This window comes from Sminthopsis crassicaudata, chromosome 1 (genome assembly GCF_048593235.1).
Source record: "Sminthopsis crassicaudata isolate SCR6 chromosome 1, ASM4859323v1, whole genome shotgun sequence".
NCBI lineage: Eukaryota > Metazoa > Chordata > Mammalia > Dasyuromorphia > Dasyuridae > Sminthopsis > Sminthopsis crassicaudata.
The window spans coordinates 224,018,140-224,033,569 of NC_133617.1; the positions used below are offsets into that span (position 1 = coordinate 224,018,140).

Genomic DNA, 15,430 nt, shown 5'->3' on the forward strand with positions numbered 1-15,430 from the left:
TTCTATTAATTACTAGTCACAGTGTCTTTGAAGGTGGTATTTAATAAAAATGCAAAGCAGTCACCGAGAGATGGGGAAGCAACTTTACCAGACCTCCATAAAAAGTTAGTGACAGAGTTAGAATCAAAACCTTGAGGCTCCTGTTTTCCAGTCCATTACTTACACTGCTACAGTCAGTTGCCTCCAAGTTACCTCAGCTGCCACTTAAGCACTTATGAAGAAAACAAACTACTACTCTTATTTATTTATTTATTTATTTATTTATTTATTTATTTATTTATTTATTTATTTATCTATTCATTCATTTATTCATTGCCACAGAGCTGAAGAAAAAGAAAATCCCAATAGCTATTTGAAAATAGGGCAGTTCCCCCCCAAAAGATGAATCAAAGCGTTTGTTCTCTAACCAGTCCATTGTTGTCTAATCAGTCAGCCAGACTTTTGTATTTTCTATATCTGCCACCAGCAAAAACCTATAGCTTTTGGGTCTGTATTTTAACTTAGAAAAATCATCCTTAGTAAATTGCACAGAATTCTGAACACTAGACCAAGTAATCATAATTGTTCAAATCTGGCTATATCTTCATACCAAGAAAAGTCTGGAGGAAAAAAAAAACTCATTAATATGATCTATAATATTTTCTGGAAGAAAATCACATGAGTTTAATTATAGATTTGACTTATTTTCCCCACTTTTAAGTGTTCTATATTTAACAGATGTTAACAAAAATGAATTTTACAGCATACAAGTAAGCAAAAATGCAGAAGATAAAAATAGCAATGTTGTTACTCCCTTAATTTGTACTTTAAAAAAAATGTGCAACTGAAGTTCAAACTTTCTTATCAGTCCTCTTTGTTACTGTCATTTTATGGAAATGTTCGTGTTTGCTTTTATTAATCTCAGTATGAAAATAAATTTTAAGATTAAAAAATAGAACACACTCTCTCAAGGAGACAACAATAACAACAATTAGCAGCTCTTCCTCTCCCCCCCCCCAAAAAAAAAGAAAGAAAATTAGGGCATTTGTCCTTCATCAGAGTCACAAATCTGAATTGTTTTGGCCAAGGGTAGCTCAAACTGTGCAGAGGGCCAAAGGCAGCCAAAATACTCCCACATCAATTTGTTAATCCTGGATACAGGCCATTAAAGTGTGGATTCCACTGTGAGGACCAGGAGGCTGACAGAAGAGGAGCTCTACCTGGAATACAGGCATGGGAGAGGAAAAGCAGAACATCTGGTAGCTTCTTATTTTAACTAATTCCTCTTGCCAACTATGTACAACCAAGTTCTATACAACTAAAAAACCAAAAAAAACTTTAAACATACTTTTAAAAATTTAGCAAATTGAGGGAAAATACCAGCTACTCTACCTGAGCCAGGATACTATCTAGGTATCAGTAGAGATATATTCTTTGGAGATACATGATTAATGCACTGGATTGTTTTCCTTGCTTTTTATTTAAAGGGAGGGTTCAATGGAGGGAAATGACAGTCATATAAAAAAAAATCAACAAAATAGTTTTTAAAGAAAGATCACTGACAGTGTTCCAGTGAATCACATATACTAATTCTTTTATTACCCAAGAATATACAATCATTTCTCTCATCCTGATTATTGGACCTCATCAAAAACACCTAGGTGTTTTCTTACTCTTCTTTCTAGTCACCTTGAGTTCCAATCAGCCTTATTATATAGTGATTTCTCCAACCAAATTGAAGTTGCATCAAATTAACATAGGATTTGAGAAAGGATTTTTTTAAAAACCATCTTTATTTTATCACTCCTGTGCTCCTTTATAGCCAAACAAGAATTAACTCACCAAGTATTTTTAAAGACTTCTATGTATTATTTCTATTCAGTTTCAGACAAATCATCTGTTTTTAGAAATTCTTCTATATGGTTGAATGTTTAATTTTCACCTTCTGTTTCAATGTTTTGACTGTGAGAAAATGCATTTTCAAAGAGTAATTGGGTTTCCCTCTGTACTTCCTTCTTTACCTCTCTAATTTTTTTCTCAACATAAGCCTTCCAACTGGGCTTATAAATAAAGGGAACCATAATGCAAATTAACACACAAATTCTGTTTGTGTTCAGATAACAAAACACCCTGAAGTCATTGGTATCTAAGTAGTGAATAAAACCTTGTAGACATTTGAAAAAGGATTCTGAGTTGATAGCTACTTGTTAAAAAGTGACAGTTTTCAGATCTAGACTTTGAAGGTCTTTAAGAATAATTATCTGAGTCTCCTGAAATTAGAATAACTCTGTTATATGCATACAAGAAGTCCACATCTTAGGATTTTAGAGGGAATTAAATTTAGCTTAATCATATCTAGTGGCAAATGCTTTTGATTAGTCCGTCTTCTATCATTGTTTGTGACAGCAGTAATAACTGTATGTAATTAGTTATCCTTTTTCTAACCTATCATTATAATTTGTATTAGTCTATTGGAAGCTCTGGAGTTTAGGGGTTTTGGAAACTGTATGATTTATTTGCTACCTATGAGAGACTTTGCTCAGTGAATATAATAAAATTTCTATTATCTGGGCATAGTCAGCTAATGTCTGTTCTGGTTAATCAAATAAGTGAATAAAATTAATTATTCCTAATTATTCTAGCTGATAAACTTTATGGTCTTTATGTCCATTACAAAATTTACCCTCTAGGTTTTCTTATTTCAGACAAAATAAATGCAACTGTTAGGACATTTTACATAGGGTACCTTTTACATGCTATTATTTATTTTAATTTTCTCTTATACAGCCTCTCCAAGTTTTACCATCCTATCAAATTTTTGAATGTCAGAGCATCAAGTAACAGTCTGATCAATTACCACAAGAACTAGCACAGCAAATAACTTTGCAACTGAAGCAATAATATAAAATTGCTTACACACACACACACACACACACACACACTCACACACACACCACCCCCATCTCCATCATAGAGCTGGCATAGCGGCCGCATATTTTTTGCAATCCTTAGCTTTATGCACATGAAATAAAAGCCTCACTTATTCACAATTTATCAAGGTACTGATTAGCTCCATTGCCAATGTAAGTTCAGAGATGTATAGAAAATAGGGTAATAAGAACTTTGCTTAAATTAGAGATAGCTTGGGGGAGCACAGATTTTTGTTTGTTTGTTTGTTTGTTTTTGGTGATGGCTCCTTCAGTCAATGCAGCCCCATTCTCTTGTCTACCACCCTTAGGGTAATGTGGCTTTGATACTTTTTTTCCCCCCTGAAGATTTATCCTATCAGAAAATCCACATATTTGTCCTTTCATCCTTTTCTCAAGGAATTAGGAACTTGTGATCCATCATCTACCAGGTCACAGGTGCACTGATCACCCTTTCTGGGGGACGGATTGTCCGGCATCCTAACATTACTACACCCACCCAGATACTTTTCAACAAAATTTTTCCTTGTGTAAGAATTCCTACAGCAGTTACATATTTGGGGGCATATTCAATTTGTACCTCGTGAACAAAAGATAGTTCTGTGATATTTGTTTAAAACATATTAATACTTCAGTTATGCTTCTAGCTATCTCAAGCATCCACAGACAAGCTGCTGAACCAGGAACAGGATAAATGGAAACACAAGAGGGCTTCTAACAGTAAAGAAAAGGTCTGTGTTATTAGAAAAAAAAGGGTGAATTCTCATGAAGGTTAGAAAGAAATATAAAAAGCTAAGTCCTTGGGTGTAAAAACTGAAAAGCAAAAGAAAACCTCAAAAGAAGAAAAGAAAACATCAGCGATGGAAGATGCCATCAGCTGACTCAACAATGGCAGGAATGAAGAAGCAGTGATCAGAAAAGTCTCCAACAGTAGATGTGGTAGCCAATCCCTAATAGCACCATCCTATAGTATAGTACAATGATTAATAATCATATTGTAATTCTGAGTTTTCAAAAAGCTTACACTTTGAAAGCTTACAATTTAAGCTCATAGATCATAGATTTTAAACAGGAGGAAGGGATCTTAGAAGTCATTTAATCCAAGCTCTTCTTTTTATAAAATATTAAAGCATTTTTTCAATTACATGTAAAGATAGTTTTCAACATTCATTTTTGTAATATTTTGATTCTAACTCTCTCTTTTACCTCCCTCTTATCCAAACAGCAAGTAATCTGATGTTATATATGTACAATCATTCAAAATATATTGCCATATTAGTCATGTTATAAAAGAAAGATCAAGACAAAAGGGAAAAATGACAAGAAAAAAAAAAACAAGGTGAAAATAATGTTTCGATATGCATTGTCTCCATAGTTCCCTCTCTAGAGGTAGATGGCATTTTCTGTTCCAAGTCTATTGGAATTGTCTTAGATCATTGCAAGAACTGAGAAGAGTTAAATCTATTATAGTTGATCATCACACAATTTTGCTGTTACCATGTATAATGCTCTCTGGATTACATTCACTTCATTTAGTATCTGTTCATGTAAGTCTTTCCAAGATTTTCTAAAGTCAACCTGTTCATCATTCAAAAATTAAAAAGAAAATAAAATGCAAACAAACACCAAAAAGAGTGAAAATGCTGTGTTGTGAACCACACTCAGTTCCCACAGTCCTCTCTCTGGGTGTAGATGGCTCTCTTCATCACAAGATCATTGGAACTAGTCTGAATTATCTCATTGTTGAAGAGAGCCATGTCCATCAGAATTGATCATAGCATAGTCTTGTTGTTGCCATGTACAGTGATCTCCTGTTTCTACTCACTTCACTTAGTTTTGGGACCATGGATATCTTAGAATCAGCCAGAGTCCGAATAAGCAAAAGTCTTTATTCTTGGTCTTTTGGGGTCGCAGTCAGGGGATTAGATCTAGAACTACACTTTGGTTACTTGGGAAGCAGATTTATTTATTTATTTACTTATTCATTCATTCATTCATTCATTCATTCATTCATTTATTTATTTATTTATTTATTTATTATAATATTATCCCTTGTATTCATTTTTCCAAATTATCCCCCCCCTCCTTCCACTCCCTCCCCCCAATGACAGGTAATCCCATACATTTTACATGTGTTACAATATAACCTAGATACAATATGTGTGTAAATACCATTTTCTTGTTGCACATTAAGTATTAGCTTCTGAAGGTATAAGTAACCTGGGTAGATAAACAGTAGTGCTAACAATTTACATTCACTTCCCAGTGTTCCTTCTCTGGGTGTAGTTGTTTCTGTCCATCATTGATCAAGTGGAAGTGAGTTGGCTCTTCTTTATGTTGAAGATTTCCACTTCCATCAGAATACATCCTCATACAGTATTGTTGTTGAAGTGTACAGTGATCTTCTGGTTCTGCTCATTTCACTCAGCATCAGTTCATGCAAGTCTCTCCAAGCCTCTCTGTATTCCTCCTGCTGGTCATTTCTTACAGAGCAGTAATATTCCATAACCTTCATATACCATAATTTACCCAACCATTCTCTAATTGATGGGCATCCATTCAACTTCCAGTTTCTAGCTACAACAAAAAGAGCTGCCACAAACATTTTGGCACATACAGGTCCCTTTCCGCTCTTTAGTATTTCTTTGGAATATAAGCCCAGTAGTAGTACTTCTGGGTCAAAGGGTATGCACAGTTTGATAATTTTTTGGGCACAGTTCCAAATTGCTCTCCAGAATGGCTGGATTCTTTCACAACTCCACCAACAATGCATCAGTGTCCCATTTTTCCCACATCCCCTCCAACATTCATCATTATTTGTTCCTGTTATCTTAGCTAATCTGACAGGTGTGTAGTGGTATCTCAGAGTTGTCTTAATTTGCATTTCTCTGATCAGTAGTGATTTAGAACACTCTTTCATATGAGTGGAAATAGTTTCAATTTCATCATCTGAGAATTGTCTGTTCATATCCTTTGACCATTTATCAATTGGAGAATGGTTTGGTTTCCTATAAATCAGGGTCAATTCTCTATATATTTTGGAAATGAGACCTTTGTCAGAACCTTTACTTTTAAAAATATTTTCCCAATTTGTTACTTCCCTTCTAATCTTGTTTGCATTAGTATTGTTTGTAATCAAAATTGTTTGTATTAGTTTGATGTAATCAAAATCTTCTATTTTGTGATCAATAATGATCTCTAGTTCTCCTCTGGTCATAAATTCCTTCCTCCTCCACAGGTCTGAGAGGTAGATTATCCTCTGTTCCTCTAATCTATTTATTATCTCCCTCTTTATGCCTAAATCATGGACCCATTTTGATCTTATCTTGGTATATGGTGTTAAGTGTGGATCCATATCTAATTTCTGGCATACTAATTTCCAGTTTTCCCAACAGTTTTTTCTGAATAATGAATTTTTGTCCCTAATGTTGGTATCTTTGGGTTTGTCAAAGACTAGATTGCTATAGATGTACCCTTTTTTGTCCTTTGTATCTAATCGGGAAGCAGATTTATTAAGCAGCTGACACATTTTTGTCCCTGTGCCTGCCCTCAAGGAGATTACATTCTAATGAGGAAGACATTACACAAAAATTTTCATCATCATGCTGATTCATTGAATTTCGTAGATATACAATTCTCCATTTCTTTTGACTGTATCTCCATCTATAGAATTTGAATCACTTTTTAAAATTATGTGTTTTAGGTATCCTATAATTCAAGGGATCTATGATTACCTTGATATGGGTATTCCTTCCAGTGGTACGGAACTCAGCCCATACCAGAATCACAGTATTTCAAAGTTGGAAGTGATTTCAGTGGTCATCTAATGATCTAAAGCATACTCAAAAAGAATGCTCTTTATAATATAGCTATCTAACCTACAATGAAGACTTCCAATGAGGGAGAACCCAGTGACTCCCAAGGGAATCCATTCCACCTTGGTATCACTCTAAATGATATATATATTTTTTTTCATTAAGCCCAATTTATTTTCTTTGTAACTTCCACCCATGACTGCTTCTAATTTTGTCCTCTAGGTTCAAAAGTAACAAAATTGATTCCTCGTCCACAAACGTCTTTCAAATATTTGAGAAAAATCATCATATTCCTTTGAGTCTTTTTCTTCTCCAACGTAAACATTCCTAGTTCCAAGATCAAGTTTATTTTGAATTTTACATTTAAAATGCTTGAATAAAAAGTCTTTCTTCAACCCAGAGTTATCTATGATTCTAATTAAGATGTCTTCACTACAACTGCTGAGATTACTAATGACAAAACCAAATGGCATCAAATTCTATTGAATAAAAAGCAAAAAATGCCTTGTGAAGGAAGCTAATTGGACATGAGAGTAGACACTACAAAGGCAAAAGACTATTTGGAATTTAAGACATGCCATTATCATTTTTAAAAACCTCAGTACCAATTAAAGTTTTCCAGCAAAGTTGACGGAGCTGCTGATAAACTCATTCTTTATCCAACATTTATTCAGAACTGTTTGAGTCTTGATATCTCCCTATTACTTCTGTATTCCTATAAACATTTTAACAACACACACAGTACAGCTCCTCAAAATATTCTGACCTTACCAATGAGTGGCAAATGCTTTAATTCAGAACCTTTGCTATATTATAAGAATGAAGTGCTCTACCATTGTTTTTTGTTTGTTTGTTTTGTTTTGTTTTGTTTTGTTTTTTCTCCGCCTGGCTTCTGTGCTCCTAGAATCAAGAACCAAGTTTCATTCATCTGACATTCTATCTCTTAACATGGATCTATATACACAAATGTACTTGATGCCACAGAAATAGGAGCAAATCTATATAAGCCTATCAACAATTTCATTCCTCCTTGATTGCTAGGTCATTTTAGTTATTACTGTTATAACAATTGGTTATCAGTGTCTTTGGGACCGAATATTAAGATGAGAATGACTGATCAATTTGATAGATAGGCAATAGACATCTAGATAGAGTCAGTCTCTTTAGAAATATACACCTCATATGTATATATTGTGTATTTACATAGTATATGCACTGTGTAAACATACATGTATAGCAGTCTATCTTATAGGCATGCATGTATGTACTTATATGTGAATATATGTGTACATGTGTAGTATGCATATGTGTACATATCAAAATTTCTCAATAAAAGGATTTTTAAATTGCAATAAAAATACTTGACTATATAATAACAATTTAGGCAATTGTTATCCACTAGAAATAGTCTCAGAGTAAAATTCAATTCAACAAGTTTTATTAAGTACTCACTATATGAAAGACCTCAGGACACAGTGGAAAGGGCACTGGCCTCAAAGCCAAGAATATCTAAGGACATAACCTGCTTCTAACACATCCTGGTTAAATGAGCCTGAGCATGTCAAAGAATGTTTCAGATAGCTAGGCAACTCAATGCTCTACATATATTATAGTGAGTAGAGTTTCCTGATGTAGGGATTCTTCTTTTTTCCCACCAAATAGTATTTTATTTTTTAAAATATACGCAAGGATAGTTTTCAATATTTCCCTTTGCAAAACCTTGTGTTCTAATTTTTTCCCTCTTTTCCTCTCCCCATAGACAGCAAGCATTCCAATATAGATTAAATATGCATTTTTTTCTATATTTATTTACATATTCATCGTGCTGTGCAAGAAAAATCAGATCAAAAGTGAAAAATCATGAGAAAGTAAAAAAAAAGCAAAACCAAACAAACACAAAAACAACAACAAAAAGATAAAAATATTATGTTTTTGATTCATACTCAGTCTCCAAAGCTCTCTCTCTAGATACAGATGGGACTTTCCATGACCTGGAAATTCTTTATAAGAATGAACTTAGAGATCCACTTGCTATTCCATCTTTGTGAAGTGGAGATCACAAAGACAAAAACAAACAAACAAACGAACAATGTCTGACCTCAAGGAACTTACATTATATAGCAGCATACTTACAAGTAAAGAGTTAAAAAAATCACTTGAGGAGACAGGAAACACTAAATCCTTGAAAAATCCAATAAACTGAGACTAAAAGGAAGCTAAGAATGCACAAAAGTAAAGGAGAGGATGGAAAACATTAGAGGCATAGGGACTAGTCTCCACAAAAACAAAGGCAGGTGATAGAAGGCCAAGTCCTAGGAATAGCAAGCCAGTTTGGTCAGAATATAGAAGACGAATAATAAGTATGGATAAGTGAGCTAGAACCAAACTGTGAGAGGGCCTTTCTTTTATTCTAAAGGTGATAGAAAGCCACTGAAAATACCATATTTCATCCAAAACATCTCTTTCTGTTAATGAACTTCATTTGTGTATATTATTTATATTCATAGCTGAATAAATAAAAATGCACAGAAAAGGCAAATTAGACTCAGTTTATAAAGATTTTCATAAATAAATCATATGACCTAAAACACATCAGCAAATACAGAACATGATGCCCTGTCATCTTGTAAAAGACCTTAGAGACTACTTGTTAGTGGAAGACAATAAGTACCAAAGAATGCCATGGAAAACAGATGAAATCCTATGGGTTCCATTTAGAAAAGTGATGGGCTTCCCCTTTATAAGAAAAGTGAATTCTTAATGAGAATTAAATTGTGTTACAGTGTATCATTTAGATGCACCATATTAGCGTTTTAGCTAGAAAATATCTTGTATCCACTCTCTAATTTATGTATAAAGAACTGGCTTAGAATAAAGTAAATACAACCTTTTAATTATTTGATGAAACTAATGACTATCTCAGGAAATGAAACAAGTACTACAATGGAATAGAGACAGACTCATTTAGAAGGGTCTTAAGGGAGGGTTTAATTTCCCAGATATCAAGAGATGATTGACAACTTGGGAAAGTGACTTATTTTTGGTTCTAAATCCCAGAATGGCACAAGCCATCACAATATAAGCTTTCTCCATATTCTTCCAAATTGCTGTCAGTTCTAAGCTACCCACTGCTCCCTTTCATCTCCCTGTTTTCCCTTTCTCCATCATGGATCAGCAGAATGAGGACATTTTTTTCTAAGATAAAATGACTGATTTAGCTTTAATATGCAAAATACCAAACTCAGAAAGCAATCAATACACAATGGTGACATAGTTTTGGATGGCAGATAAAAGGTCAATTATTATATCATTATGTAGTAAGTTTGAAAATATTGTGCATCTTTTATTTATTCTTGGGGGGAAAACGCTCTTCTGCTAGGGTATCTCTCACTACTACTTAAAAATTAATTACTAAGAATTTCTTTCTCTCTCTTTCTCTCTCTCTCTCTCTCTCTCTCTCTCTCTCTCTCTCTCTCTCTCTCTCTCTCTCTCTCTCTCTCTCATTCTTTGCTTCCCATTAGAAAACAAAAGGACTGGAGGAGGGGAGAAAGGGAGAAAAAGAAGGTCTTTAAAATAAATATGTATAGTTAAACAAAACGAATTCAGTCATGTCTAAAATTATGTCTCAAACTGAACTGATTGCATAACTCTCTGTTAGGGGGTGGTTAGCATGTTTCTCTATAGATTCTCTGGAATCATGGCTGGTCAATACATTGACTAAGTTGTTAAATTTTTTTTCCAAGTTCTCACTACTTCTTTCTTTCAACTTTCTCTCAAAACTCCCTCTCCTTTGATGAAGGAAGTACTATAGAGTTGACAATCCCCTCTAGTTTTAGCAAGCTTATTGTTGTGAGCATCTCTTCTCTGTACTGTCCCATCCTGGGGCCTATAATCCATTGCTATATTTTTTAGGAGAGGGACTCAACATTTTGGGAGGGAAGGAATATCTGTTATCTTTGTCCTCAGCCAAATTTCTAGCCTGCAATTTAAGAGCGTCTATTTGGTCCCCTAATAAGCAGATCTAATCCCTTAAAAAGAGGTTATTTTTGATGTCAGAGGACCTGGGTTTGATTTCTGCCTTCCTCACTTACTAGCTCTATAGTCTTGGTCAAGTAAATGAAGAAGAAAGACTTGATAGCCTCTGCTATCTCTTCTACTTCTAACATCCCAATCATGTGATATCTGTACCACAAATTCTTAGGCTTGAGAGTTAAATGAGATTTTTAGAATATTCTACAATTATCTTGCATAGAGGAAAATTGAGTCTCCAAGAAACAGAATGACGAACACAGTCACACAAAAAAGCAACATTTGACAAAGTCAAAGTTCTAATCCACATCCTCTGAACCTAAAGCTAATAATGCTTTTCTATCACACCAGGTGTCTCAAAAATTTTAGTGTAGTTTGAAGCTATTAAACTCAATTAAAGCTTAAAATGTAAAAGACTACCAATATAGAACAGTAATGACCTGTCCGAGAGAATGTTAACTACCTTCCTTTCAGGCACAGGTCAAGGTCATATTGAAAAAATGAAAGTGATACAGGGAATATGGAAAGTTAATGGTAAAATGGGATTGAAAGGAAGTTTCTCAGTCTTGAATGTCAACAAAGGCAGCCTTTAAATGAAAAAGTACTGGAGAAACTTTGCTGAATTCCAAAATTCAATCAAATATTCATGGAACATCTCTGGGTAAAGAGCTTACTCTTTAGAATAAATTAATAAGTTGCACAAACAAAAATAGCAATCAGGATGACTAGAAGTTAAAGAGCATTGTGTTTGGACTCTAAACCTAACACATATAAACACACACACACACACACACACACACACACAGATAGCAGGCTTTTATGTCAATTTTTGGAGCTATGTCTTTAAACTATCTTCTCTAGAAAACAAAAAGTTGATTAGAAAAATATTGATTAGAAAAAAGAAGTAAAAGGAAAGCACTAAGTTTAATCTGCTCCTTAAAATATAACAAAGGTTCATTTTAAAACATGGATTTTAAGATTTTTACTCTGCAAAAAAAATGAAAAATCAATGAATATCCTGGTTGCTTCCTGCTAATATTAATAATATTCACATGATTTTATTTTAAAATGCGATTTAAGGTCAATTATTCAAAACAGATGTTCAATTTCCTTAGCCTGCAAAAACCAAGAGAAGATAAACATTAACTTCAATATCCTAGAGCAGGCTAAGAGCCAGAAGTATATTTCTGATGAATCATAAATGCAAAGGATCAGGCTAACTGTACTGTTTTCAAATAAACATAAGAATGCTCAATACAAATGTTTTAGCAACAGCAATTGTGGAAAGCATTTATAGTATTCAGGATTTAAAAAAATACATATACCTTCACTTTGCTAAACATAGTTAACAAAAAAGGACATTTTAAAATTCTGATACCATTGTATTAAGTATTATTGTGATATACAGTGGATAAAGAATAAAATTTGGATTGAGTCAGTTTCCAAGTGCACCTCCAACACTTAATATCTCTGTGCTCACAAGTTAGTCACTAACAAATTTAGTACTCCTAAACAACAAAAAAGATTAGTCTGGCATGAACTATTGTTAAGAAGCCAACTTAGCTATTTGTAATCACCACTTCCTTTTCTAGGTATTCACTAATCATACTATTAATAAGAAGTTATAGCTTTTTTTTTCCCTTCCAGGAATTCAGTAGCCCAGAGTTAGCAATCTACATTCTCTTCCTGCCATTAAAAGGAGCAGTTGTCTTTCTCTTGTCCTGATATGTCTTTCTTCTATTCCCAAAATATTTCATTGGCTCAATGATCACATCTGTCAATTTTTTTCAAAACTTACAATATAATTTAAGAACAGCTAATTGATTTGCTGTTCTTGAGTATCTTGCTGTTTATCTTGAGTATCAATTCCATGTTAACCATTTTTATGATATCCTTTACATTCCATAGTTCATTATCTTTACCTGAAAAAACAGAAATAATCTAAAATTGGAACATCTCTACTTTTCCTCTTTTATTAGTTATTATCCTATCCACCTGAAAGTGACCAAAGGATGGTTATTTTTCATGCAAACATTATGTGTTTATGTCACCACTATCAGTATAGTCAATATTCTTAGAAAGCAGATAGGAAGATTTCACTTATAATTCACTCTTATAATTTAGCAAATATCAAATGTCTATCCAGGTGTGTACCAACAAAAACAGAGGCATGCGGACACAATTGCAAGACTTGTAGCACTTGATGGTAATTTTAAGAATCTACATAGGTGAAAAGCAAGATGCTGCCAAAAAAAGGTATAATACTTCACACACTAGAATATTCTGTTCCTGACAAAAGGTGAGAATTCTATTTTATAAAATGTGCCCAAGAATGGCAAGACTAATCTAAATAAGTCAAGACCTGAAAAGCTAAGGGTTACCTTTTAGAATTCAACCTTCAGCACAAACAGGTCAGATGGTTTTAAACTAACCATTATTGGTAGAGGTTGAAAGCTACTTTACCCCTTTGAGAGTTAACAGCTATACTAACTTTTAAGAGAACATTTTAGAGAACATCTTTAAACCCTTTCATTAAGCAGAAATATCCTCCCTGGAGAATATGGGGGCATAGAGGAGAAAGTAGAACTATGAGATATAAAAAGATTCCTAAGGAGGAGAGGGATTCTAAAGGGATAGAATATTAAAATTATTATTATTTCCTTTAGTCCAGCAGTTGAACTTTATGTAACTGTCAGAAATTACTGGTCAATAGTGAAAATAAGCTAAGGTTTTAAAGAAAATCACTTATCTGAACTCACTTAGTAACCCATCTATTTCAAAGGAGTCAGAACAAAAAATAAGAACAAAAAGACTTTAGAACAGTGAAAGTACCATTATAAAATATATTCGCTAAATTCATTATATTCACTCTACTTATAAGGACTCCTTTGATCTCAACAACATCTTGTAAATTCTTATGATTCTAACAAACTAAAAAATTAGACATAGATATATGGAGAGAAGCATGGGGGAACTATAAGCAAAAAACAAACAAAAAAAAAAAAACCTCTTAGCACACAATAATTCTCTGACATTTAGCATTAAAAAGACACCTCTATACCAAACCAGCTCAGAAGGTATTGTGATCACCGGCTTTAGAGTTAGAAGTAGTGATTTTACAATAGTATCAAAAGATTGTGACCCATATCATGGATCTCTAAAACTAATAAGCCATCTAGCCTCCTACTCCATCTTGCCTAATACTCCATTAAGAGATCATGTAGGAGTTGTGCATAATGATGACCAAGAAACATTAATAAAGGGAAAATATATGGGGTTAAAGTAGGACACATGCCTACATGTATCCTGCTAATATTTCATTCCTACTCTCATGCTCTTGCTTAAATGGGCAAACTATCAGTTACTTATATACCCCAAGTATAGCAAGATGTCTCTCCCAAAATTAAGCCAACTTTATATACCTTTCCTTGTGCTCTATTAAATTCATGAGGGCAGGAACTGCCTTTTGCCTCTTTTGTAATCCCAGGATTTAGCACAGGGTCTGCAACATGGTCTTCTCGTAATAAATATTTAAGGATTGATTCAATTTCCCAGATGACTTTGGTTTTCCATAAATGAAATGAATGTGCTCTCTTCCTGGCACGAGAGGGAATGATTTTTAGCTTTGAGGAGGATGTTTGTTTTGTTTTTCTCTTTATTTTCAATCATTTAAGTTCTGATGATAAGTTGCATATTTTGAACAACAAACAAAAACTCTCAGAAGTTCTTGAATATTTCTGGTCTTATTCAAGTAAAGAACTAATGCTTCAATGAACCAGAATATCAGGCAGACAGGGAGTAAGCACCAATTTAAGATCCCTCAAAAAGCATCTCAGAGCTCAAGCTATTATTTCAGTCCTCATCCTCAGGAAAGGTCTACCCCCTGAGTAAGCTGCCTGCCAGAAGATTTTTATTAGCATCTTCACAGTGTTCAAACCCTAGTGGCCTCCTTCCCAGGCAGCATCCTTGTCAAAGCAGTATATAGATTATAAATATCCTCATCATTCACTAACTGACTTTGGGGTCCCTCTAGACAGGAAGCATAAAATATAAGGTTCCTCCTCTACTCTTCAGGTGACGACTGGGGTGAATTCTGAACCCTGGAGATGCAGTAATAGCTCTACAGATAAAAGAAAATGACTAATGACCAAAGCTCCAGAATCCTTTCCTCTGCCACAGAGAGACTTCACTGCCCCTTTACCACTCAGCTGCAGAAGCACTCTTGGAAACCTAAAAAGAAAGGCAAGAGAAGGAGCTGAAGTGTTTTACTCTTTCCTTCTCCAGATCATTTTACAGATAAGTAAACTAAGGCAAGCAGGGTTAAGTGACTTGCCCAGGGTCACACAATAAATAAGTTTTCTGAAGCCAGATTTGAACTCATGAAGATGAGTCTGCCTGATTCCACATACAGTGCTCTATCCCTGTGCTACCTGGATTCCCTCTCCAAGGTCACAGAGCCAGCATACTGAATAAAGCCTTTGCTTCCAAGTCCAACATATTTTCCTGCACTAGGCTCTCCTACAAGCTGGAATGGTAATAATTGGTGAAGATGGAAAGACAGGCATTATCTTAAACAGATCAGATTTTATTTATTAAAAGGCAACATGCCTTCAGGACAAGTGCAAATATTATTCGATTGCTTGAATAAATAACAGATTGAAAGGAATTCTTCTAGACAGG

General features: G+C 34.2%; 1 protein-coding gene across 6 annotated transcripts in view; it reads right to left on the reverse strand.

The window, feature by feature from the left end:
* PTPRM (protein tyrosine phosphatase receptor type M) overlaps positions 1 to 15,430 on the reverse strand; it is a 938,548-nt gene that overhangs the window by 599,814 nt on the left and 323,304 nt on the right. The window lies entirely within an intron of this gene.